Consider the following 25,163-nt stretch of genomic DNA (forward strand, 5'->3'; position numbering starts at 1 on the left):
TGTAAAGCTTATTTGTGCCGTGCCATTGCCTGCAATAACGTTAGATCAAACAAAGACACGTGAGTCATATCCGACTAATCTTCTATCCTTGAAACACATTTAGTGGCTGGTTGAAATAGTTTCAACAAACTTTTGTAGTCAGAAAATTATTTGAATTATCACTCTTCAGGGTGTATGCGAGAAAGGTATTGATAATTGACTCTTCCGAATAAATCTAAATTTTGTATTTTGTAAATAATAGATTAGTTCTAACTGATTTTTTGTGCGTTACAACCATGAGAAAAGATATTATTGTTTGAATTCTTTCTATTTGAACATGTTCCTACAACACAATATAATATGCAAATATAAATGGCTAAACTATTCAATATTGCTCTGGATGTATTAAAAGCTCTGCATTTTAATGTCAGCGTGTAATCCATTTTCAAGCTTAATAACTTTATGTAAGGTGTTGAGTATGGACTTAAAATCCGGTATGGATATTGTTCTTAATGAATATTGTAATCTTGTATGCATCTATATACTTACAAAACATCATATATATATATATATATATATATATATATATATATATATATATATATATATATATATATATATATATATATATATATATATATATATATATATATATATATAATATATAATAAAGGACTCTATATGTGATAAAAGTAAATTACATGAAAGGTGCACAGTTGGCATCTTGATATGAAACACCTGTTTCATGTCCTACTGATGTATATATAAACAAAGTATACCTTTTGTAACACCTTTCGTGTTTACCTAACATTTGTAATTTCTCCATGCCTCGTGACTCATGAGCCATAAAGAAGTCAAACATTTTCTGTGTGAAAGCATTGCACGTATACGTTCCATCATGTCACAGTTAGGAACTAAATGGAATATTAATATTCCATGCTGGCACATTATTTGAGGTCTCGCTGGCTTATGCTTATCGATTTTTAAAACCCTCCTACCGATATACGAGACAAGAATTTATCCCCGTCTCAATTAGTGCAATTGTGCAGCTGTTAGATTCCATTTCTGTTTTGAATATGGAAAACCTTAATTTCTTCATTTTGTCAGTCAAATGTTTATAAACCATTAACATGATGAGATATGATTGTAGAACTGATGAATTCAACACGCACGGTTAAAGCATGTCTTTGATTTTGAAACTCAAGACGTCTACATTCTTTTCAACCCTCCTCTCCAAAAAATGTCAAATCGTAGTACCCGTGCGATATTCTTGTCCAAATTCTATATCTTTCTTTTCATAAAGATTCCACGTGCTTTTATTACAGGATAATTCGCTTCATTTAATTTATAATCTAAAATAATGTTTCGAACACTACAAGAATCCAATAAAATAACCAATCGGCCACTAGAGTAATCAAGCAATTATCATTCTTTCCATATGGCACTATCTATCTATCTATCTGTCTGTCTTACTGTCTGTCCGTCCGTCCGTCCGTCTGTCTGTATGTCTGTTTGCCCGTCCATATGTCCGTCTGTATCCATCTATCTATCTGTTTGTCTGTCTATCTGTTTGCCCTTCCGTGTGTCCGTCTGTTTATCTATCTATCTATCTATCTATCTATATATATATATATATATATATATATATATATATATATATATATATATATATATATATATATATATATATATATATATATATATACATATATATATATATATATATATATATATATATATATATATATATATATATATATATATATATATATATATATATATATATATATATATATATATCTGTTTGCCCGTCCGTCTGTCCGTCCGTCTCTATCTATCTGTCAGTAGGTCACACTGGAGAAGTTTTATATTTTGAATTTAGATTGTATGATCAGCGTGAAGGCGAGGTAGTTTATATGGGAAAATGTCGGGGGATAACAATGATAGTCTCTTGAATATACCTCATTTAATATCCTATATGTCGGGGATTACAATTACGATATTTTCAATGTACCATATTTAATGTCCTATATATCAGGTATAACAATTAAGTCTCTTGAATTTACCTTATTTAATGTCCTGTATATCGGGGATAATAATCACGGTCTCTTGAATTTATCACATTTAATGTCACATATGTCAGGCATAACAATATCAGTCTCTTGAATTTATGACATTTAATGTCACATATGTTAGGCATAACAATATAGATCTCTTTAATTTACCACATTTAATGTCACATATGTCAGGCATAACAATATCAGTCTCTTTATTTTACCACATTTAATGTCACATATGTCAGGCATAACAATTGTGGTCTCGTGAATTTACTACATTTAATGTCACATATGTCAGGCATAACAATTGTGGTCTCGTGAATTTACTACATTTAATGTACTATATGCTATGTATAAGACAATAAGTTTCACTCGAGGGATTTGTAAGCTGCGTTTCGTCGCACTTCGGATAAATTGTTAAAACTATAGAATCCTTTCCTTCTTAATGGACTAACAGTTTTAAAAGTATACCATCAAATGACACAGTAGTTTATTACATGACCATTGCATACACAGGACTATGAAAGAACCGGTACCGGTAGCATCAGTGGTTGGAGCGTCTGCCCTGGATGCGGGACGTCGCGAGTTCGATTCCCGGCTAAGGCTTGGCCCTCAGCATTAAGAGGTTAGAACCGCTTTATATCAGCACAATGAGACTGGGTGGGACAAGATGCTACATGTGATCGGCATGATGCCCCAGTGCAAGACTACGCTATAAACTGCCACACAGCAGACGTCATAGCAATATGACTTAAATTGTTAAAGCTACTTTAAAAATCGAACACACACACACACACACACACACACACACACACACGACTGTGAAAGATTTATAAAATTCATGAATGGATTTCCATACTTACTTGCTAATCTGTTCATAATTAATATAATGCTTATTTTATACTGAAAAGGGACAATACCGACCAGTCTGGATGGGTTTATCGAAAACTTCTCAGAAATAATATTTGTGAACAATATATATGTCCTTTCAGATTAAATAACAACGTCAGGGAAAGCATTGTGAAGTTATTTGTGTTCCATAATGTACAGGAGCTACAGGATGAAGCTGTAAACATTTGTAGACAACAAATCGCTGATGCGTGCATATGTTGTCCGAATTTTGTTTTATGGTAGAACCATTCATCTTGCACTCTCTGTAACAAGATTTAGATAAATAAAGGTTCGAATTGCAGGACACAACAGAGTTATGACGATAGCTGAAACTAGATAATGTTTTAGTTATTGCTGGAAAGATACAGTAATTGTAATAAGACACCTTATTCAGAGTCATCTAGAAAGGGCAGCCCATAACATCATTTACAAAGCAAATGTGTTTTCCTACCGATTACGATAATTTGCATTGCCAATATGATATCAGACAGTCTAGTTAGATGTATCGGTTACCATCATCCTGTTGGATGTTATTGTTTTTTTGCAAATGACAGGATTATTCAGTAATTGATCCAACCGGATGCTGGCTAAATGTGAAGCGAAAGCGGAAAATGTGTGTTCGCAATCCGATTGATTGAAGAATATGTATGTAATTAATGGAGAAATCAATTGGCGCCAGTATAACTCTATCTATTTCCATTGAAATATACTAAAAAGTAAAATGTCCAAAGACCAAACAACCCCATTCCTTGTGATAATGATGGAAGAAAGACAAATATCGTGACAAATTTTGACTGAAAAATTATTTTTGAGAAAAGTATATCTTAATATCTATTACCATAATGACTGCAAACTTACTGTGAATTCGCGTTACTCTAGCTTGATCTAAATTAATTATAAATTAAGTTTTCATAATAACATTTGACATAAAATTGAAAGAATTATCACGTAATGACTGCAAATATAGTAACAACAATCTCTCCTATTATAAGTACAAGTAACTGTACGAATTAAAATATATACAAATACTATACCAGAATTTAGTGTTGGGTCAATACATAGGAATATGTTTCACTATTTATTTTAAATGAATATAATAGCAAAACGTGCTTTATACCAAGGAAGTTACTGAATACGAAATTTAGAATTTATCACATGAATAAAATATTAACCACTTGCTGTGATATATAAAACATTGGACTGCTTGACATGCGACCTTCATTTCCTCTTTGGACAGTAGAGAACTCTGACTCACTAACAGTGCAAACTTATTATGAAGATGTTTGTGATAATAGTAATAACTCCACAATGAATGTTACTGAAGGCATAATAACGGGTCGCATCTCTAATTATGTAATACAATCAACCTGACGATCATCATTAAGTAAACTGCACCCCATTCTAAGTATATCATGCAAGCTTTGAGACTGGTAAGTACCTGTACAGAAATATTATAAATATTTAGGAACATTCTGAGTCTAGCATGCAAGATTTGAGATTGGAAAGTACCTGTACAGAAAGGTTTAGGAACATTCTTAGTGTATCATGCAAGGTTTAAGATTGACAAGTACTTGTACTGGAATATTATTTATTCGTCTAAGTAACCTTTGCGTGTACTGACAAGATTTGATGGTCGTGAATAAGATTTCATTCTGTTAAAGTTGTCTGTATGAAAATATATTTAAACAACAGGAACATGCAAATTATTATTATTAGTATTGTTGTTGTTATTATTATTATTATTATTATTATTATTATTTCTATTATTATTTCCTAGCTGGTCATTAGTTATTTGGTTTTGACTAGCAGATAAGATGAGACACTCTTAAGAACCATTCTGAAAAAGTTAAATTATTACGCGTATGGGGTCTGTTAGTTTCCCATTCCTTGGCGATTTTTGAAGTCGTAGCAGATCTTGTAACACCAATAATGATGCACTCTGCCGCAGTGCATGTCTGATTTTTTTGTGGATAGTGTAGTTAACTCAAAAGAACCAAAGTAGCTTGAATAATTACAAAATGAGTTCTAATTTTTTCGATTAGATTTTAGTTTGATTCCTCAGAAGACATTAACTGTTTGCAATACCTTTTTCTTAATTTACAGATCTTTCTGTTTACAAGTGTGCCCTTAGTCGTTACTATAACATTTTAAGATAAGATGCTAGTAGTAGTTATCGTCCTGTATGTACATGCTTCAGGACACACGGTACTAATTATACGGAACCAGTCTATCTTTTGAGCGCTTATACTATCGTCCTGTGTGTACATGCTTCATAAACAAGGGTGAATGAAACTGCTGGACACACTGAAGTGGTTCAAGATTACTGACCACTGTCTTTCCCAGAGGGATAATTTATTTAGATAATTCGTATATATTTATATACACACTTTCGGCTTGGCCTGAATTGATTGCTTTTATTTTATTCTGTAAACAACTAATACATAGCTAAACTATTCTCTCTATGTACGGGCTTAATATCAGGATAAATATTAATATAAATACATATGTTTATTTGGAACTAGCTCAGAATTATTGGAAATTACCTGGTGTAACTGACATAGTCCAGGTTCATTATTTTAATTTTAGCAATATGTTTCAATAAAAAGAAACATTTTGTTTTTGTTGAAACATCATTCTAGAAGGTTTTATTTCTCCATTAGGCAGAATATTTGTTCAGTAAATACTAATTGTGACCTGAGGTCAAATAGAAGACTAGCTAAATTTGTTATTTAAGGGAAAATTCAGACTGAGGCATTCACTAGAATTTATAGTGAATTAAAATCTGGAATTATATTACTGCGATTCAGCGAAAGACTGATGGCTTATCAACACTCTACAAGCTATCACAGGCATATCATCACCTTCAGTTTTGGATTTAATTTCGACTTTTACTGAATTTTATTCAGGATTTTAAGTTAATATGACTTGGGCCTATGATTCTAAGATTATTTGGGATTTGAATCATTATACCAAGTTCATTTTCATTACAAGCTTTTTACTTTGTTATCGAGGGAAATAAATTATTTGTTGAATTTTACAAAACTGGGTTTATAGCCCTCTTGTGGTGGGAAAACCTCCTTTTGATATCTTGACTGTGTAATACGTTGACTGTAACTGGACTGGTTTTGAGTTACTACGTTTTGTTAGCGATTTTCCAAATTTCGGTGCTGCTATAAGTTTTGACCATTATCATTCATGCCGTACCTGTCAAAACATATTTGTGTCACAAAACTTACAATTGCTTTACAAAGAAATGTACATATCAAACATTTGAAATGCAGTTAAGTCTCCTTTTTATGAAACAAGATTGCTAGGAACCTTTGATATTAATAAAGCACAAGAAACTGAATGCGCTTTGAAAGTACATTTCCAGTAAAGACATAGTTATTCAATTCGCTATATATGATCGGTCTCCCTCTTATTTACCGTAATTCTATGCAGTTGGGACGTATCCAATCACCATAATATTGTTAATTAATAATGAGAGATAACGCACAATTTCTTCGGCCCCTACTAAAAAAAACGAAGTTGAACAGGATAAGGACCAATAATAATAATAATAATAATAATAAAAGGGTTACCGTATTGATGGGACAGAAGTCATGGTATCACACCAAACGTATTGAATAACGTGCTTCTGCAGACATCACCTATTTTTGGTTTGATGTAAAACTTTCTTTTATTATTTTCCATAATGACGTTGGACTGGTACTATAATTGTGTAAAGTATTTGCTTTTTATTCTGCTGGCCATAATAATTACTTTGTTTCGAGTACATTGACTTAGTTTACTTGAGGATCTTTGACAGACAATGGATTAGTAGTATTATGCGTCACCTGTGGGACAATGGATCTGTAGTATTATGTGTCACCTGGGGGGCAATGGATTTGTGTATTATGCGTCACCTGGGGACAATGAAATAGTAGTATTATGCGTCACCTGTGGGACAATGGATTAGTAGTATTATGCGTCACCTGGGGGGCACTGGATTAGTAGTATTATGCGTCACATGGTGACAATGGATTAGTAGCATTATGCGTCACCTGTGGGACAATGTATTTGTAGTATTATGTGTCACCTGGGGGGCAACGGATTTGTGTATTATGCGTCACCTGGGGACAATGGATTTGTGTATTATGCGTCACCTGGGGACAATGAAATAGTAGTATTATGCGTCACCTGTGGGACAATGGATTAGTAGTATTATGCGTCACCTGGGGGGCACTGGATTAGTAGTATTATGCGTCACATGGTGACAATGGATTAGTAGCATTATGCGTCACATGGTGACAGTGGATTAGTAGCATTATGCGTCACCTGGGGGACAATGGATTATTAGTATTACGCGTCACCTGGGGGACAACGGATTAGTAGTATTATGCCTCACCTGGGGGACAATGGATTAGTAATATTATGCGTCACCTGGAGCACAATGCTTTATTGTCTGACGAAGTCATAATTAAGATCATTTTTTATTCACAGTAGTGGTGTGTGTTAATGACAGAAATAAAAAGGAAAATTTGGATTTTGTGAAAGAGCATTCAAGTATTTTAAAACAATAGTTAGTTTGTGAAGATACCTAGCATTCGTTGTTTATTTAATACTTGAACACGACATAACTTTGTTTCATTGAGGAAAACAAGGCAATAATTTATCTGAAAGTTGATTTCTAGATTTTTCAAGGTTAAGATAATGGAGCAGTATTTTTAGTTTAATTACTGACATAATAATGAAACTAATGATGAAGAGGCAAAGCGTAAATGAGGAATTGGCTATCGATTTTAAGGTAATGAATATATAATACATTGTTTGTGTGTTCCGTATATAATTTTATTTCTATGCAATAGATGTAAAGTCAGATGAATAGTGAAAATACTCGAATTAATGTTATTCTATTGTGAGAAATTGATTATAGCTTCTAACCATACGTACCACAACCTACTCTGACATTTTTCGCAACATGCGTACATTGTTCGCAACATGATTGTCTACTCAATGAAGTGTACAGATAATATTTGTTCCCGTCATATTTTACAAGCTTAAAAAGATCATGGATTCCAATAAGTCTGAATTAATAAACATATTCTCATAGGAAAAATATGGAATCGCCTTGACATTAAAATGTATTGCTAATATGGAAGAATATTAAGAAAGAAGCTTAAACGTTTTCATTTTTAGACTCAAAGAATTAATAAACATCCTGACTAAGGAACAAGCGGTCAGATTTCTTGCTCTTATCTCCACCTCTACAGACACTAGTGTTTGTTTGATTTCTATGCAAATTACAAACTAGCAATTTATTCCTTGTGGACAATAAAGGAAAACCGTGCGGTCACTTACACTGTATATTACAAAGGATAAAATAAATAAAACACGCTTAAGCTATAAATGGTATATTAATATTTTTGGTACGGTTGTTATGGATAACTAGAAACTAATATCCAGGATGTATAAGTATGGACATAACTGAACTTAAAAGGGTTATTTTGTATCTGTATCCCTCTATAGCGTCTCTACAAATAGTTATTGCATATTTATTAAATGTGACCACACCTCCATGATATATTACATACATACATACATACATACATACATACATACATCGTTAGGGTCAAGTGTGTGTCGGTTTCTTAAACAGGAGCTTTACAATAGCAGTTTTTAGAAAGGAGTGGAATTACCCAGATGAGAGAGAGAGAGAGAGAGAGAGAGAGAGAGAAGTATTGACAATATCAGTTAGTAAAGGCAATATTGAATCTAAGCATTCAAGCAACAGTGATATCTGAATCAGATAGAATTCATATGACCCTGGTGCGCTCTTTTCACAACTTAATGTCCAAATCCATAGAGACAGTTTCAAATGATGTTAATGGTTTCCGTGTAAAGTCTGGATTACAACTGTATTGCGACTATGAGTAAATTGAAATTGTATTGTTAAGCATATATCTAATGTATTGAATTTTGTCACGGAAGAACTTTGCCAGCAGATCCGGAAGGTCGACCAGAGAGAAAATTGTTGGAAGTGTACATTTAGTCTTTGACATTAGCTTGTTTGTAATCTCAAAGAACACTTTGCAGCTGGAACTTTCAGTGAATTTATTATTGTAGAAGGCGGAATTTGCTGCATGAACTATATTTGTGACATTCTTCTTAGCAGCTTCAAGGATCTGCTTAATGAACAGTGCGGCTTGTGGAAATCCAAATCTATTAATATTAGTAATTATTATATTTAACGTTTAGAAGACAGTTATTCGGTACGTTTGTTCAAATTTAATCATCTGTTGAATTATCGTTATAAAGAAAACAAAAAAAAAAAAAAAAAAAAAAAAAAATGACTAAACAAACGAAGAGACCAGTGTATACCAGAGCCTTAGCTGTAGGAACTAATGTAGCGTCTTCTTATCGCGTGGAAACCCTTCCTTGGACATTTACTTGCCAGGCAAACTAAGATTCCAAACAAAGGCCCCACGTTTAAATCTATGTTTATTCCCATGTAATTTGACGTTAGAAAAGTAGAAAACGAGGGTGAGAACGACAATACATCACAAGAGGATAGCAAGACGATGGAAAAATACATGCAATGTATAAATGATAAATTTGATATTTTTCTCATGATCCCTATTGATAAATCTTTTCTCCACGAATATCCACGACGAACAGTAACGGACATAAACGTCGACTGAAAGATTAGTTTAGTGTGTATTTTTGTGCTGCATGTGTAACATAGTTATTGTATCCTTATTCAAATTGACAACAAATCAGTGCTACATTTGTCAGATTCTACCCATTCTGTATGTTCTATACATTTACAGATTATTCAATCAAATGTATGCAAAGTCCCAAACAACTTGCACGTGGCTTGTAGGGAGCAGTGGAATTTGGATAGGAATATATTTATTTTATATATGAGCTTTAACGACCAGATGACGTGCGTATTTGAGACACAAAAATGACTTTCAGAAATATTTTGATCGAGACGAAATCTTAGTAAAGGAATAAATACGCTATTAACCTGCTGTATGCGTTCATTTGTTGTTTCTCTTTGTCCATAAGCTGCCGTAATCTAAATATTAATTACATCGTTTTTCACCAAAATAATTTAGATAGGAAGACCAGAAATTAAAGCTTCCTACAGTTGAATCTGCACTGAATAAAGTTCATGCGTTGATGAGCCTTAAAACTTTAAATGAAACCAGCCAAAACAAGTTCACGTATCACAGACTCTGTTTCTTAAGAAGGTACATGACGGTAACAATTGCTGTATATTGTCGATCTTCTTGGATTTATCTACATATCTCAAAATTCAGCAATATTTACATTTATTTAAAAACAGCTTTTTTATTGATGTGTTTCCATCTAGTCTGAGTAACGTACCTGATGGTTTGCACAAATAAATTGTTATTAGTACATAATTCATTCAATAATAGTTTCCTATTAATTTGCATAGTTTGTGAGGATGGCCTCTTTTAAATTATTTGCATGCATATATATTATAATAGTTAGACATAAATAATTGCGAAATATTTAAAAGCTCAGGAATACCACGTTTTTCTGCCTCATACAAGTAACAGTGTAAATGATCAGCTTATAGTGTCGCGTGCCTCCCTTACGCAATTAAGTTAACCTATTGTGTTTTCCCCTCTAGAACACCAATTACCATTGGAGTTGTCTCTCTTCGATGTGTTTGAATTCAAAAGCCAAGTACTTATGCACAACCAGTGTATAGGTCGAAAATCAATAAGAATCATCAATGCATTTTTTTAAAATTAAAATTCCGTTGCGAACAGAATTCGAACCTGCGCTGGTCCAGATCATTGAATTTGGAAGCTTGACGTATTGCCAATAACCATACCAGAAATTACTCTATCATTTGTCATGGCTGCCGAATCAAATGCATGACGAAATAAGAACTAATGAAGAAAGGCTCTTTGAAACAAAGAATATTGAGAATCATTTCGAAGTAACAATGCAAGAATAACGTATCATGTATGTATCTCTGTGTGTGTGTGTGTGTGAGAGAGAGAGAGAGAGAGAGAGAGAGAGAGAGTCTCTGTTTTGAATGGATGAAGTTTATTACTGTCTTTCAGATAGTTAGCAAAAATGTTATGATATTTTATGAAAGGGTGCCACTTTTCTTTCGCAAATTACTGGAGGTAGAGGAAGCCAACCGTTGAGCGACATATTCAGTGAAGGGCGGTCCTTTCGTACATATATACATTTTATTTTCTTCAAGTGTAATTACAAGTCAATTGTTTTTTTCTATCCTGTCGTTATTTTAAATATGCGAGACATAGGAATATGACGCTGCTGTTGTTGGTGGCGGCATGGACTCAATGTTCAAAGTTTTGCATCAGCTCATAACTCGTTTCTAGTACCCACTATAAAGGCCATTTGTATTTTTATGTAGAATACTTGTGTATGTTCATGCATGTATGATCACATCAAATAATATTGGCACACCAGGACAGTAAATATTGGAATTCATTCGTAACACCACTGGAAATCATTAGGAACATTCTATCCTTTTGGATTTGGATACAACTTTTTGAGGGGATTAAATTTGCAATACTGTAAGTTCTTTTTAAATTTGTATTTTGTATTTTGGGGAAATAAATTATTTGTTGAATTAAATGAAACTTGTTGGGTTTCTCTCTTTTCTGTTACTTAATTTAAGTCCATAAAGTTGTAACAGGTCCAGTGATATAAATGTAGATATTAAACTATATGAAACAAATACGTCTCTTTCGTATTTTTTTAAATACACTTTCTATGTTTTCCAACTTGGCAACTTAATAAAGATTTATCTATTTATCTCACCCATATTGATATCTATCTATTTATCTCCACCCTTTCGACCCATCTCTATGCATATGTATAACTGCAATGCCAGTAGGTGGTAAAGGAAAGTAACATTTCCATTGGTCAGGATGTTACCACGTGATCAAAATTAATGGCGTTTATTTCTGCATGAACTGTAAGGTGAACTACTTTTCTAAGAATACCCACTTCTATAAATAGAGTCACGTGTACAGCGTAAGATCAACAATGCCAGTGAAGGCAGACATGAAGTAAACATTAAAGGAAAATAACATTGTTACAATTTTAAAAAAAATTTTTTTTTTTGTGGCTTTGATTGCTTGAAGGACTGCTATTATGATGACCTTATTACCATCAAGCAGGACATTCCCAAGTGCTATAAGTAGCTACGTAACAGAAAACCCCAAACATGTATTACTACACACAATTAAGATTTCTGTCTTTTAATGACGCAAATAAAATAACATAACAAATAATTGAAATTTCAATTATAAGAGTTTAACGTTGTTATTTAAGATTTCAACGATGTTCTTTTTCTAAGTTTATCGTGGTATAAACTGTCAGTTACCGACACAAACAGTTAACATAACGCCCTTCGGGTGTTATTTGCTGTGTGAGTCGGCAACTAACAGTTTATACCACGATAAACTCAGAAAAAAAACAACGTTGAAATCTTAAATAATTGCCATGGCAGTTGCTGGTACAGGAAAGTAACATTTCCATTGGTCAGAATGTTACCACTTGATTAAAATGAATTGCGTTCATTTCTGTATGAACTATAAGGAGAACTACTTTTCCACTTCTATAAATAGGGTCACGTGTACAGCATAAGATAAAGACTGCCAGTGAAGGAAGACACGAAGTAAGCAATAAAGAAAAACAACATTCTTACATATCTTTCTTTAAAATTTGGATAAATTTGGCCTCCATTGATTGAAGGACTGGTATTATGATGACCTTATTACGATCAAGCAGGACAATCCCAAGTGCTATATATAGCTACGTAACAGAAAAACCCAAAACATGTATTACTACGCTCAGTTAAGATTTCTATTTTTTAATGATGCAAACAAATTAACATTGTATCTGTCACGTTTGCCTGCCCGCGATTACGTAAGTCAGGAACAAAGGAATGGGTTAACGCAATGAGTATGTCGACCCTACACTGTTACGGCGATTTTGTTTGTACAAGAACCCTTCGTTTGGTGTTAACACAAAGAAATATGGATGTTAAAAGCTTTGTTCTAAGAACAAAGGACCCTCGATGCTATTGTAAATCTCTCCGCTTGACAGATGGCCTGAGGCACGTCTGTTAAGCTAAACCGACTGGGGGTAGAATTGATATCCAATCAGAACTGAGGAAGGGTGGGGCCATCAATTCGAATCAGAACTTAACAGTCATTCGGACTGATAACGAATTAGTGATTTGTAAGCCGTCGTACTGGTAAAGCAGAATATACTCATTCCGAGGGAGCCACTCGTGATTTGGCGGGAAAACTCTTAGTACATTCTAAGGACAGAAAGCTTCGTAAAGGTCAGTGAGTTATTTGCTCGGTTGTTGCGGAATGTTACGGCATTGTAATTGTAATTAAGTGCAGTATGTATATTTACCTACTAGAATCGTTAGCACGTAGAATTACCCTTGTATTGTTTAATTTACATGCGTACTTGAGAAATGAGCTATGATTATGTAGATTGCTCGCTCTTCATAATTAATATTGTATTTCACTATTTAGTTACTTCGTAGTAAACTAGTGTATTTATTCATGTTATATTCTAGATTTTGCCATTGTGAATTAAATGGTAGCTTGTAAAATGGTTGCAGTGTGTAAATTTAAATAATATGGATATTTGAATATTTGTGTACACTTGTGGGAGTGTAATGTACAGAAATGCGTCGGATTATTGTGATATTGTTGAGAATAATGAGATTAAGTAAATATATATATTGATGTGACGCAATTTAGTGATTTCTGTATGATAAGTAGGATACCGCTCTTATTGCAACGTTGTTTTTATAAGAACGTGTGTGTTTTTCGATGTGCACGTATGCGTGACCAAAGATGTAGATAACCTTGATCTGATGATTGATTGATTGTTGATTTAGTGTGAGCGAGATGGCTAACACAAATGCTAACATCCTTGTGTTTTTCGTAGGAAGCTTTTAGGGACAGAGTAGTGAAGTCCCGAGTCTCAGAGAGACAGGATAGAAATAGGCGGAGGACGCCGGAAGGAGAAATAGAGAATAGAATTAGGCGGGGAACAAACAAGCCTCGTTGAAGGAAAGAGAGAAAGAAAGGAGGAGGAGAAAGGAAGACAAAAGGGGAGGAGGACAGGAAGAATCGGAGAACGCCGGAAGGAGGAAAGCAATTGGTGTAGTAAACTCAGATGAGTAGAAACCAAGTACAGGGGAAAGCCATCTCACACTAATATCACGTGATGACATAGGTTGTCACATGGTCGAGAGGAAGCAGATTGGTTGAGAAATTAATATCGTTTAATTTGTATTAAATCGTTATTCTTTTGGATTTAACCTTTGTCTTCTTAATAATTTAATTGTCGGTGTTGCTGACTGGGGGCTCGGAGATTTACCTCTCTCTATCACTAATTTCACTTCCTACAAAAACGAGCCAGGGTGGGAATTCCACAGTAATTCAAATAAATATTGGGAGCACCCCACCCCAACGCATAACAGTGAGTCACATAGAACTTCACAGTATCAACGCGGAATGTGCCAAAACGGCTGTTTTTTTTTAGCAGTCCACGAAACATGTTTTAATTCATTCAGAAACAAATTTAAATAAACAAACGTAAAGAGCCTCTTACGCGAGTGTACATGATTTGTGTACAAATCAAAAGTGCTGGCGTCTGCGTCCATTGTTTGTTTACAATAGAAAGTAGTTCCTTTATGCACGTGAATGTTATATGTGTATTGTCGCGCGAGTTCAGTATCGGGGAATATTGAACGACTCTGACAATGTAAAATTAACGGGGGCAAGAAATGAGCATATAATAAGTATAGGTTACTGCATCTGTATTGGAAAATATGATCGAGTTTTGGGATGGAATACTGTACGAACTTGTGATTATATGCTCATTTTTTTATTCTACCTAAGGTTTAATTATATAAACAAAATATACTACAAGAAACAACGTAAATGAATGAATGCCGTATTCCAAAAAAAATACACAAGTGCAGATTGTCATTACACAATGACATCATTATTAATGCGCACATAACTCCGCCCAGATAAATTTGCGCTTAGTCGCGCGCTCGACATAACTTTCGAAAGAAAATGGTGTGTCTAGTTAAAATTGAAATTTGCGGTCATATTGTGAATGAATGCGCATTGCAACAACTTACGCGAGTGTACATGATTTGTTTACAAATCAAAAGTGCTGTCGTCAGCGTCATTGTTTGTTTACAATATAAAGTAGTTCCTTTATTCACGTGAATGCTATATGTGTACTGTCGCGCGCGTTCAGTATCGGGGAATATTGAACGATTCTGACAATGTAAAGTTAATGGGTAAAAAAATGAGCATATAATAACAAGTTTGACTGACTCGTCCATCTTTTAGTTATTGTCCATTTTTGTATAAAGATTAATAAAACAAGTCAAGAAGTGTCAAAAGGAATAAATAATATACAGTGAAAGATGTCTTTAACGGTAAAATACTGTTAGATTGTACTTTGGTTGTTAATGGGAACCAAAATTGTATATGTTACATAGGATTTTTAGGACACGACGAAATAGTTTGGAAAACTTTACAGTCGATACTATTTCAGCCGCTCTTTTTATGAAATACTTAAATAAAACCGCAATTTTACAAATTCCTAGAAAATTTAAACAGTACACGTCGCCGTCTTCCACTTTTACCGGGAAAGATGAAAAAGAAATATTTATTATACGGCAGCATTGTTTATGTGAGTTTTTGTATAAAGTGTTCACATTTTAGTACGGTTTTCCATCGGATTTTGTCTGTTAACTCTTTATTTAGACATATCAACTGTTCATGTTATCAGTAAGTCTTTGTGTTCTAATTTGTTTCCTAACCTCTGGCTACCTTTGTTAATTCGAATTCATGGCATACTGTGTTGCAAATAAACCGTTAACATTTTGCCTACACGTTTTCCCAACATGACTAAAATCAGATTTCCACTGTACTACGTGAAGATATAACAGCCACCGCTTAGGGGTCATGTTATGATGACCTTTGAATTAATAAATGGAAATGCAGCTTTTATAAATCTCAATAAAATCGTTCGGCACACATTGATACTTTTGAGCTACATTGCATTGTCTCTCAAACGCGAATATATAAGACTTCATCTGATTGGCTGAAACAATTAACGAATATGACCCCTAAGTCTTCGCTGTCAGATCTTCACGTAGAAAAGTTTAAATTTAGTTTTAATCAGAATGAAGTTTTCCAATGTTTTATTCCTTTACAATTAGTGATTTATAAACAAGAACTGTTTCACACCTTGTTCTGACTGTGAATATGGGTGAAAGATTTTGCTTTCACAAACATTAGATGGTATATGGGTTTATTGCATGCCGTTCCAAGAATGATTTTGCAGCCTGCACAGGAAAATGCCCATTATATGTCAAGTCTCACGCAATCATCCAGCCATCACAGGTCACGTGTTACCAACGTAATATCTTAATTTCCAATTGCAACAGAATGTGAATACACAACAAACCAGATGAAAACTTGAACGCGTGGCAAAAATAGAATTTGTGGTTAACATCTAGTTCGAAAGAAGGATATATTTTTCTGGCATGTGATATCACATCTGACATGAGATCATATTATAAAAAAGAATACTCCGCTGTAAGCAGGATTCGAACCTGCGCGGGCATTGCCCATTGGATTTCAAGTCCAACGCCTTAACCACTCGGCCATCACAGCTCTACAAGTTATTGATACTATATCTTACAAGTACAGACACACTCTTGTCATTGTTCCAGGTGAACAAAATGTTGTTATGCAACATACCAGCTGATGAATAATCACATGACAACAGATGCAACATACCAGCTGATGAATAATCACATGACAACAGATGCAACATACCAGCTGATGAATAATCACATGACAACAGATGAAATTATAAGGAACATAAAGATCGAATATAATCTCAATATTCAATTTTCGCGAATGTTTTCATTGTGAACAACTCCGTGCTTCTATGATAATACGTATAACCTTTTGAGCCAATCATATTTCGGCGTTGACGTTCGTGCCGCATAGTTTGCCTATTTGGAAAATAGAGATGCATGTATACGATGTGTTGTGCAGTAAAGAAGACAATGTATAATTCTTGCATGGAACAGGATACCTAAAGTTGAATCGAGTTAATGGTAAGTAAATAACTTACTTTTGCATCTACCACTGTTCTGTAATTCAAGAAGGGATGCACCATAGAGTTTAAAACATTGTCCATATAACTCGTGTCCCCGGTTTTTACATGTGCACGGACATGTCCACAACGAAATATTCGCGAAAATCGCACGTTTCGGAGCCCGTAACTTCAGTTTGGTACAACGCAGAAACGTCAATGATGGCTTGATAGATAGAAAAATATCTCAGGAGTAAAACAAGCCATATAGTATGGCCATGTGCCTTTAAAGACGGAAATAGCAGAAGGAAAGCGAGGGTCATGGGTGGAGCGAAGTATTTAGAAGTTCCGTACCTTCTCTCTTTTATATTATGATAGAGAGGGTCCTATGTCAGAACGGATCATGGGGGTAATCTAAGATATTTTTGTCACTCTGTATGATTTTTTTTCTTTAGATTATTGTTTTTGTTTTTTCTTCCTTAACATCAAGCTCGCGTCGAGCACCTGTGATTTTCTGTGTTGCAAACGAACTGGTCCAAATAGTTATATAATAGTGTTCCTCATTTACACGCTGTTGTCGAAAAACAAGAACAGCTGCAAACCTTGTGTCCATTTAGTGAATACGTTTGAAAGATTTTACCTAGACGTAACATTTGATCGTACATGGGGTTATTGTATTGTTTTATGCAGGGTTTGGAAGCTGCGCGGCAGATGCCTTTTGGCTGTCAAGTGTAAAGCTGTAATCACTCAGCCAACAGCTCTACGTGTTATCAATGCCAAATCTTACTGGTATAACATAATCATCTTTCCATTTCTCCAGGAGCAACGAGGCTGTGAATTTACAACCAGACACACGAAGAATCATTTGCATGACAACATACAAATTTTGTGGTGAAAACTGGTAAACATCTGGTTCCCATTTCCGGTATAACTTTCTTATGCGCAAAGTGTGTGTGTGTGTGTGTGTGTGTGCTTTGGTACGGCATTTCATGCGACCTTTTCCAATATGTACCTCATTTCCTGTAGATTTCCCTGTCATTCAGATATGTAAATAGTTCAGATTATCTGTATGACTTTGCGTTACGTACTTGTTTTGTTTTTCTGTTTGTTCGTTATCCCCTGACGATCATGATTATATCCAGTGTTGCAAATGAACTGGTCCAATTGTTAAATAGCTATGTTCCTATGGTTCAGTTGTGTCACTAGGGTTGGTGTCACCCAGTGCGGTACCTCATGGTGTCACCCCCATGGACCTCCTGCCTGCACAAAAATTCAAATTTTGTATAGATCATTTTTAGATGCTATTTTTAGCTGGTCAAACTTATCCCATAGCCGCATCCGGTACGGTCATGCGCATTTGATGTCGGGCGGCAACTCGAGTGACCTTCACTTCGTACATGAATAGAACATTTGTCATTATAGATCGCCGCAGATAGCAGTAAACAATAATATGCCAGCACACAAGTATAAGAGTTGAAATGTACCTTTCATAAAGTATTTTTTTAACAATAAATGAGTATCTATTGCTTTATGTTACTTCATCGTGACTCTCACCTAAACTCCGCCCGCCTCCACCCCCACCCCCCTTATGACTGCACGGTAATGAATAATCAGAAAATAAACAAGTTTACTTGTCTAATTAGCAGCAAACAATGAACACCAAAGGCGACACATCACATATTAAGCAGATTCCTCAAAGGTTTGCCATTTAGTTAATAAATTAAATGGGAATGAATGTGAATCCCAACACTGCTGATGCTACATTGGGTTGGCTAAGAAATATATTCTCAGTCTCTCTTAGTTTGCTAACTTCATGAAAAGATATGGATAATACTGATGAGTTAACTCATCCTGTGTTACATTTGCAATGGCCAGTTGCTACAGCACTATCAGCTATGTGTAACTCGTGTGGCTTCTCGGATTGGGCTTGGGATCTGATTACTTTTGCACTGATAATGCTGTGTTTACTTATATGCATCCATCCACTGCGAAATTAATTTTATGCAACAAAGAGATGTGCAAGTCCTCATGTTTTCACGAATATATATGTTTGATGAATCATTTAAATACACGAGGGGCACCGAGTGGTCTAAAGCGCTCTCCGTCACGGATCACTGCCATCTCACCTCTGTCTCCGTGGGTTCGAGTCTCGGGCTCGGCCAATGTGGATATGTGAAAAAGCTTGCCTGTAGCTTCTCGTGGGTCGGTGGTTCTTTCCGGGATTTTCCCGGGTTCTTCCTCCACCATTAATACTAGCCGCCATGTATAGCCTTTCTTGTGCTGAAAATGGCATTAAACCCTATAACAACAATAACAACAACTAAATACACATATATATTTGTAGTTAGATAAACGACGGGTACTACGGTGGACCTTAATCCTTTTTACGATTCACGGACACGACAACGTGGTCATCGCGCGTTGCCCACATTAGTTTTTAAAAAATCTTGTTTAGGTCTACTTAAATTAAAATTTAGGGTCATAATGTGAATGAATGCGCATATAGACGACTTTTCCAGTTAGTCAAGATTAATTTTGTTGTTGTTCTTTTTGTTGTTGATCCAGCCCGGTTTTGTTTTTCTGTTTGTGAAAGACTGAACATTCTTACCTTTTACTGCTGACTCAATTTCGTAAGTGTGATTTGAGCAATGGACTGGCATTGAATCAACCGTACCTCCGTTTCTGTTCTTTCACTGATTACACGGAATCATAAGATGTTTAACATATTAATTCTTTTAATTTAATTATTAAAAAGACGTTATATCACAAATCATATTCATTTCATAAGTCAGGAGAATGTGATTGATCCTGTAAATTAGTCAAAATTAGAGTACAATTTTGACGTGTGTCTCTACATTTGATGTGGATATTGCGGATATCACGTTTATTCGTTTGCTTTTTTAAAAGTTTTATTTGTGACTCAATGAACTCGCCCTCAGCATCTACGTTATTATTTCTACTTTCAGTGGACAAAACAGCTTGTAAAGTTTATTCACAAACAAATCTAATATACCAAAAGCTAAACGTATGCTACAGCAGCGTACATTGTTTATGTACAATTAATTTGGTTCCTAATACGCGATACTAATTTTAGACACACGTGTCGTGCAATATGACCCCGTTCAATATGGAATAATACTGCACAATTCTGACAATGTAGAGTTAATGGAGAAAACAATGGGAATACAATAGATGGTATACAATAGACGGTATATAATAGACGGTATACAATAAACGGTATGCTGTATATAGTTTTGGGGAGGAAACATTGCATGTATTGTGAAAATATGTGTACAGAATTAAGCTAGTCATGAGCAGAGTCGTAGCATATTCTCTCTCTCAATCTCTCTCTCTCTCAAAAAAAGTAATAAAAAAAATCGAGGATATGACATAATTTCTACGTGGCGTGCAGCAGATATTACATACTTCTTACCGAGTGACAGGTGTAAGGTAACTTTGTTTGAATTTGCAGCATGCACAGTGGAGAGAATGTTTCCATACCACTATACCACTTTCGTGTACTTTGGCTGAAAGCTCTTTACATGTTTTACTTGCGGAAATCATGCATGATCTAAGCACACATCTAATCAAAGTGGCTGCCCCCATGTCCTCGAAAAATCAGCCCCCAATAAGTTCAAAGTACACTAACTTTAGCAAAAAATAAAATAGGGAAATCGAATTTTGCCAGAGGGAGCAATACCAGCTTCTGAATGTGCAATCGACGAATAAAAAATATATAAAAACTGAAGAAAAAAATGTTATCGGTTCATTTGTTTTACGATCTACCATTGAAATCGAGGAAGTGAAAACGACCAAGCGGAGTTAGCAGTTTTATTGTTATGTGCACATTTGAAGTAAGGCCAAGCTCTATAACCCCAATTTCGCCCATCGATAATATGCCAAAATAAAAGGATTTACAAGCGCTTTGAACGACATCTAATATATGCAAGGTCGTTTTTTTTTAAATAGAATAACCATTGATGAAAATAGGAGAAACTATTTTCCTTTAAAATTAAAACCCTTTGCAAAGTATGAAGATATATAGTACCACCTTAGCTGATAAGAAATTTCTAGTTGATGATATTCCATTTTTTTTTTTGATGTTAGGACTTAGAAGACATACTATTGTTACATCCGCCTACGACACGTTTCCATTCCATAACGCAACCAGAAAACAGTATAATAAACGTTTCACTCAACAGCGAAGACTTGATATAATGATAGACAAACGAGTGTCCTTTTTGACGCAAACAGAAAACAGAGTCGGAAAAGAAGAAAATAATTTATATTAAATGAATGAAGTATTATGTATTAATAAAAAGGTTCGGTCCGACACGTGTTTCTCTACCAAAGAGGAATATGTTTTGAGTCAGGAAATATCCGTATCCGAGCATCCACCGTTTATTTTCAAGAGTTTTCAATTTTATGTTGACACAGGAAATTGTGAATGCTTTAAATGGGAATATAAAAGATTTTTAAAATTTGATCTCATCTATTAGGAGCTCAATTACGATATACGTATCTTCGTAAATCAAGATTCAAGAACAAATACAGTTGGATGCCTGCTTGGAAAACGGAAATGAATTTCTAACATTAGAAACAAAATCACGCCTGGTGTTTTTATTCAGAAACTACATCTTTGCTAGCCAAGGTTCTGATAACTCTATCAACACCTTGGCATATCGTGTAGATTATGTGCTTCGGGTCTGTGAATTTCATTGGATGCGGCGGCAAGCCACCGCATCCAATAAAAATTAGGTTTTTCAAATTTGAACACTGTTTCTACATGATCGAGACAAGGGGAGCACAGAACTTGAATTGACTTATAAATAAGCACTTTTCCAGTACCGGTCCGTGTTTGGCACAAATACCTCTCACCCAAGTAGACATGTAATGGCTTCCCTCTCGTACACGTTCATACTTTCGATGTTAAACGTACAAAGCATCCTTTTTAGGTCAAGTGCATCGGCGGATGTACAACGCACCACGCTATTGGTTGTTTGGCATTACATACTAAAGGAGGCAACACATGAAGTTCAATAGACGTCGCTAAGACAAAGCACCGATATAGCTATAAGATCCACCAAGGTGTAGATAGGTTTCTCGGAACCTTGGATAGCGAAGATGCAGAAACTATGGCGTTGCAAAGTTTACCCAGAAAAAACTTTGGTAGTTAGGATGGCAGAAAAAGGAAAGGACACTTACATGGAATGCGGTCGGCATATTTTGGAAGCAATTAAATGGTCTGGAATAGCATCAGCCTCTTTCAGAAACGAATGCATCATAAAACAGCATTGAGTGTTTGAATATATAATAACACAGCATTGGCAGTATGAATATATCATTACACATCATTGGGAGTCTGAATATATCATTACACATCATTGGGAGTCTGAATATATAATAACACATCATTGAGAGTCTGAATATATCATTACACAACATTGGGAGTCTGAATATATCATTACACATCATTGGGAGTCTGAATATATAATAACACATCATTGGGAGTCTGAATATATCATTACACAACATTGGGAGTCTGAATATATAATAACACATCATTGAGAGTCTGAATATATCATTACACAACATTGGGAGTCTGAATCTATCATTACACATCATTGGGAGTCTGAATATATCATTACACAACATCGGGAGTCTGAATATATCATTACACAACATTGGGAGTCTGAATATATCATTGCACATCACTGGGAGTCTGAATATGTAATAACACATCATTGGGAGTCTGAATATATCATTACACAACATTGGGAGTCTGAATATATCATTACACCTCATTGGGAGTCTGAATATATAATAACACATCATTGGGAGTCTGAATATATCATTAAACAACATTGAGAGTCTGAATATATCATTACACATCATTGGGAGTCTGAATATATCATTACACAACATCGGGAGTCTGAATATATCATTACACAACATTGGGAGTCTGAATACATCATTACACATCCCTGGGAGTCTGAATATATAATAACACATCATTGGGAGTCTGAATATATCATTACACAACAACACTGGGAGTCTGAATATATCATTACACATCATTGGGAGTCTGAATATATCATTACACATCATTGGGAGTCTGAATATATCATTACACAACATCGGGGGTCTGAATATATCATTACACAACATTGGGAGTCTGAATATATCATTACACATCATTGGGAGTCTGAATATATCATTACACATCATTGGGAGTCTGAATATATAATAACACATCATTGGGAGTCTGAATATATCATTACAAATCACTGGGAGTCTGAATATATAATAACACATCATTGGGAGTCTGAATATATCATTGCACATCATTGTGAGTCTGAATATATCATTACACAGCATTGGGAGTCCGAATGTATAATAACACTTCATTGTTAGTCTGAATATATCGTAACACAGCATTGGGAGTCTTGATATGTCATGACACAGCATTGGGAGTCTGAACATATCGTAATACAGCATTATGAGTTTGAATATATCGTAACACAAAATTGAGAGTCTGAAATATGTAATAATACAGCATTATGAGTATGAATATATCATAACACAGCATTGGGATCTGCATATATTATAACATATCATTGGCAGTGTGAATATATCATAACACAACATTTGGAGTCTGGAAGCCTGAATGTAGCATAACACAGCATTGGAAGCCTGAATGTAGCATAACACAGCATTGGAAGCCTGAATGTAGCATAATACAGCATTGGAAGCCTGAATGTAGCATAACACAGCATTGAGAATCGGAATATATCATAACACAACATTGGAAGCCTGAATGTAGCATAACACAGCATTGGAAGCCTGAATGTAGCATAACACAGCATTGGAAGCCTGAATGTAGCATAACACAGCATTGGAAGCCTGAATGTAGCATAACACAGCATTGGAAGCCTGAATGTAGCATAACGCAGCATTGAGAGTCTGAAGTGAACTCAGAATATTACACAAAGGCTACTGTTTTGAACAAAAGCAATGTCTATTACCGGGTTCCAAATAATTTAAGACTAATTTTTTCATATATATCATCTTTCGAAACTTCACAAACTTCTGGAAAATAGGATTACGTAAAGGGAGGTTCTGTTAGGTATTGCCGAATGGATATATCTTTACATAAACCGTTTGCTCAAAAACAGTTTTCATACGTTAAAGATACAAGTGATTTTCTTGTGAAAGAAATTAGTAAAACTTAAAATTGTTTCCAGGTTTCAGCAGACATTGATTGGCTTTATACTAGCATCGATCATGAATATAGTTTTACCGATTAAAGAAAGGCAATATTCGATACTATCGATCCAAATCGGCCAAAATGTACAGAACATTTGTCTTGAAGGGAACTATTTTTTATTACTACAATAGAATGGTCCATCTCACGCACACACTCATGTAGCTGAATAGGAGGAAGGAATATAATACCAGTATCCTCCATTATTCTATGTTAGCTTTATGAATGACATTTTCTTCATTTAGACCCATTCAGAAAACAGAACAAGAAAAGTTTCTCAGCTGAATGAATACAAATTGAATATGTATGGCAAGTGTATATTTCTGAAATATAACAATCTACAAGGGAAATAATATTGAATTGAAATTAACAATCGTCAGGTAATCTAAATACAGTTAGTTTTCATCCACGGCATACATTCAGGAGAGTTTTTGAATGTCACATACTGATGTTCTGTTAGACAAGACATTCATGACGCTCGTTCGATCCTTCTCTCAGGACTTACGAGATAGACGATATAAAATCAAGAAACTAAAATCTAAGTCATCAAGACGCGTAAGATAATCGCAACAAGAAACACATTTTCCATTTCAACGAACGATCAGCATCTGCATCAACATATACTAGAGAAAATGTTAGTGTTTTTCAAAATGCACTTTGGTTACTGCTTACTAACAAATAAGTACATTAGGGACTTTCTATGTAATATCAATACACATGATTGCTTTAAGTGCGAATGAAATGTATGAAACCTGTGTGATTTCCTTATTTAGACACAATACAAATCTTGCAGACAGGTAGTAAATTTAACA

General features: G+C 34.8%; 1 protein-coding gene and 1 non-coding gene across 9 annotated transcripts in view; both read right to left on the reverse strand.

Moving 5' to 3' along the window:
- LOC149781212 (G protein-coupled receptor dmsr-1-like) overlaps positions 1-25,163 on the reverse strand; it is a 470,961-nt gene that overhangs the window by 31,439 nt on the left and 414,359 nt on the right. The gene's annotated exons all lie outside the window — the stretch shown is intronic.
- Positions 16,576-16,657, reverse strand: Trnas-uga (transfer RNA serine (anticodon UGA)). The gene has a single exon. It is a non-coding gene; the product is annotated as a tRNA-Ser (tRNA).

Source organism: Sinohyriopsis cumingii, chromosome 15 (assembly GCF_028554795.1).
Source record: "Sinohyriopsis cumingii isolate HCF-2022 chromosome 15, ASM2855479v2, whole genome shotgun sequence".
NCBI lineage: Eukaryota > Metazoa > Mollusca > Bivalvia > Unionida > Unionidae > Sinohyriopsis > Sinohyriopsis cumingii.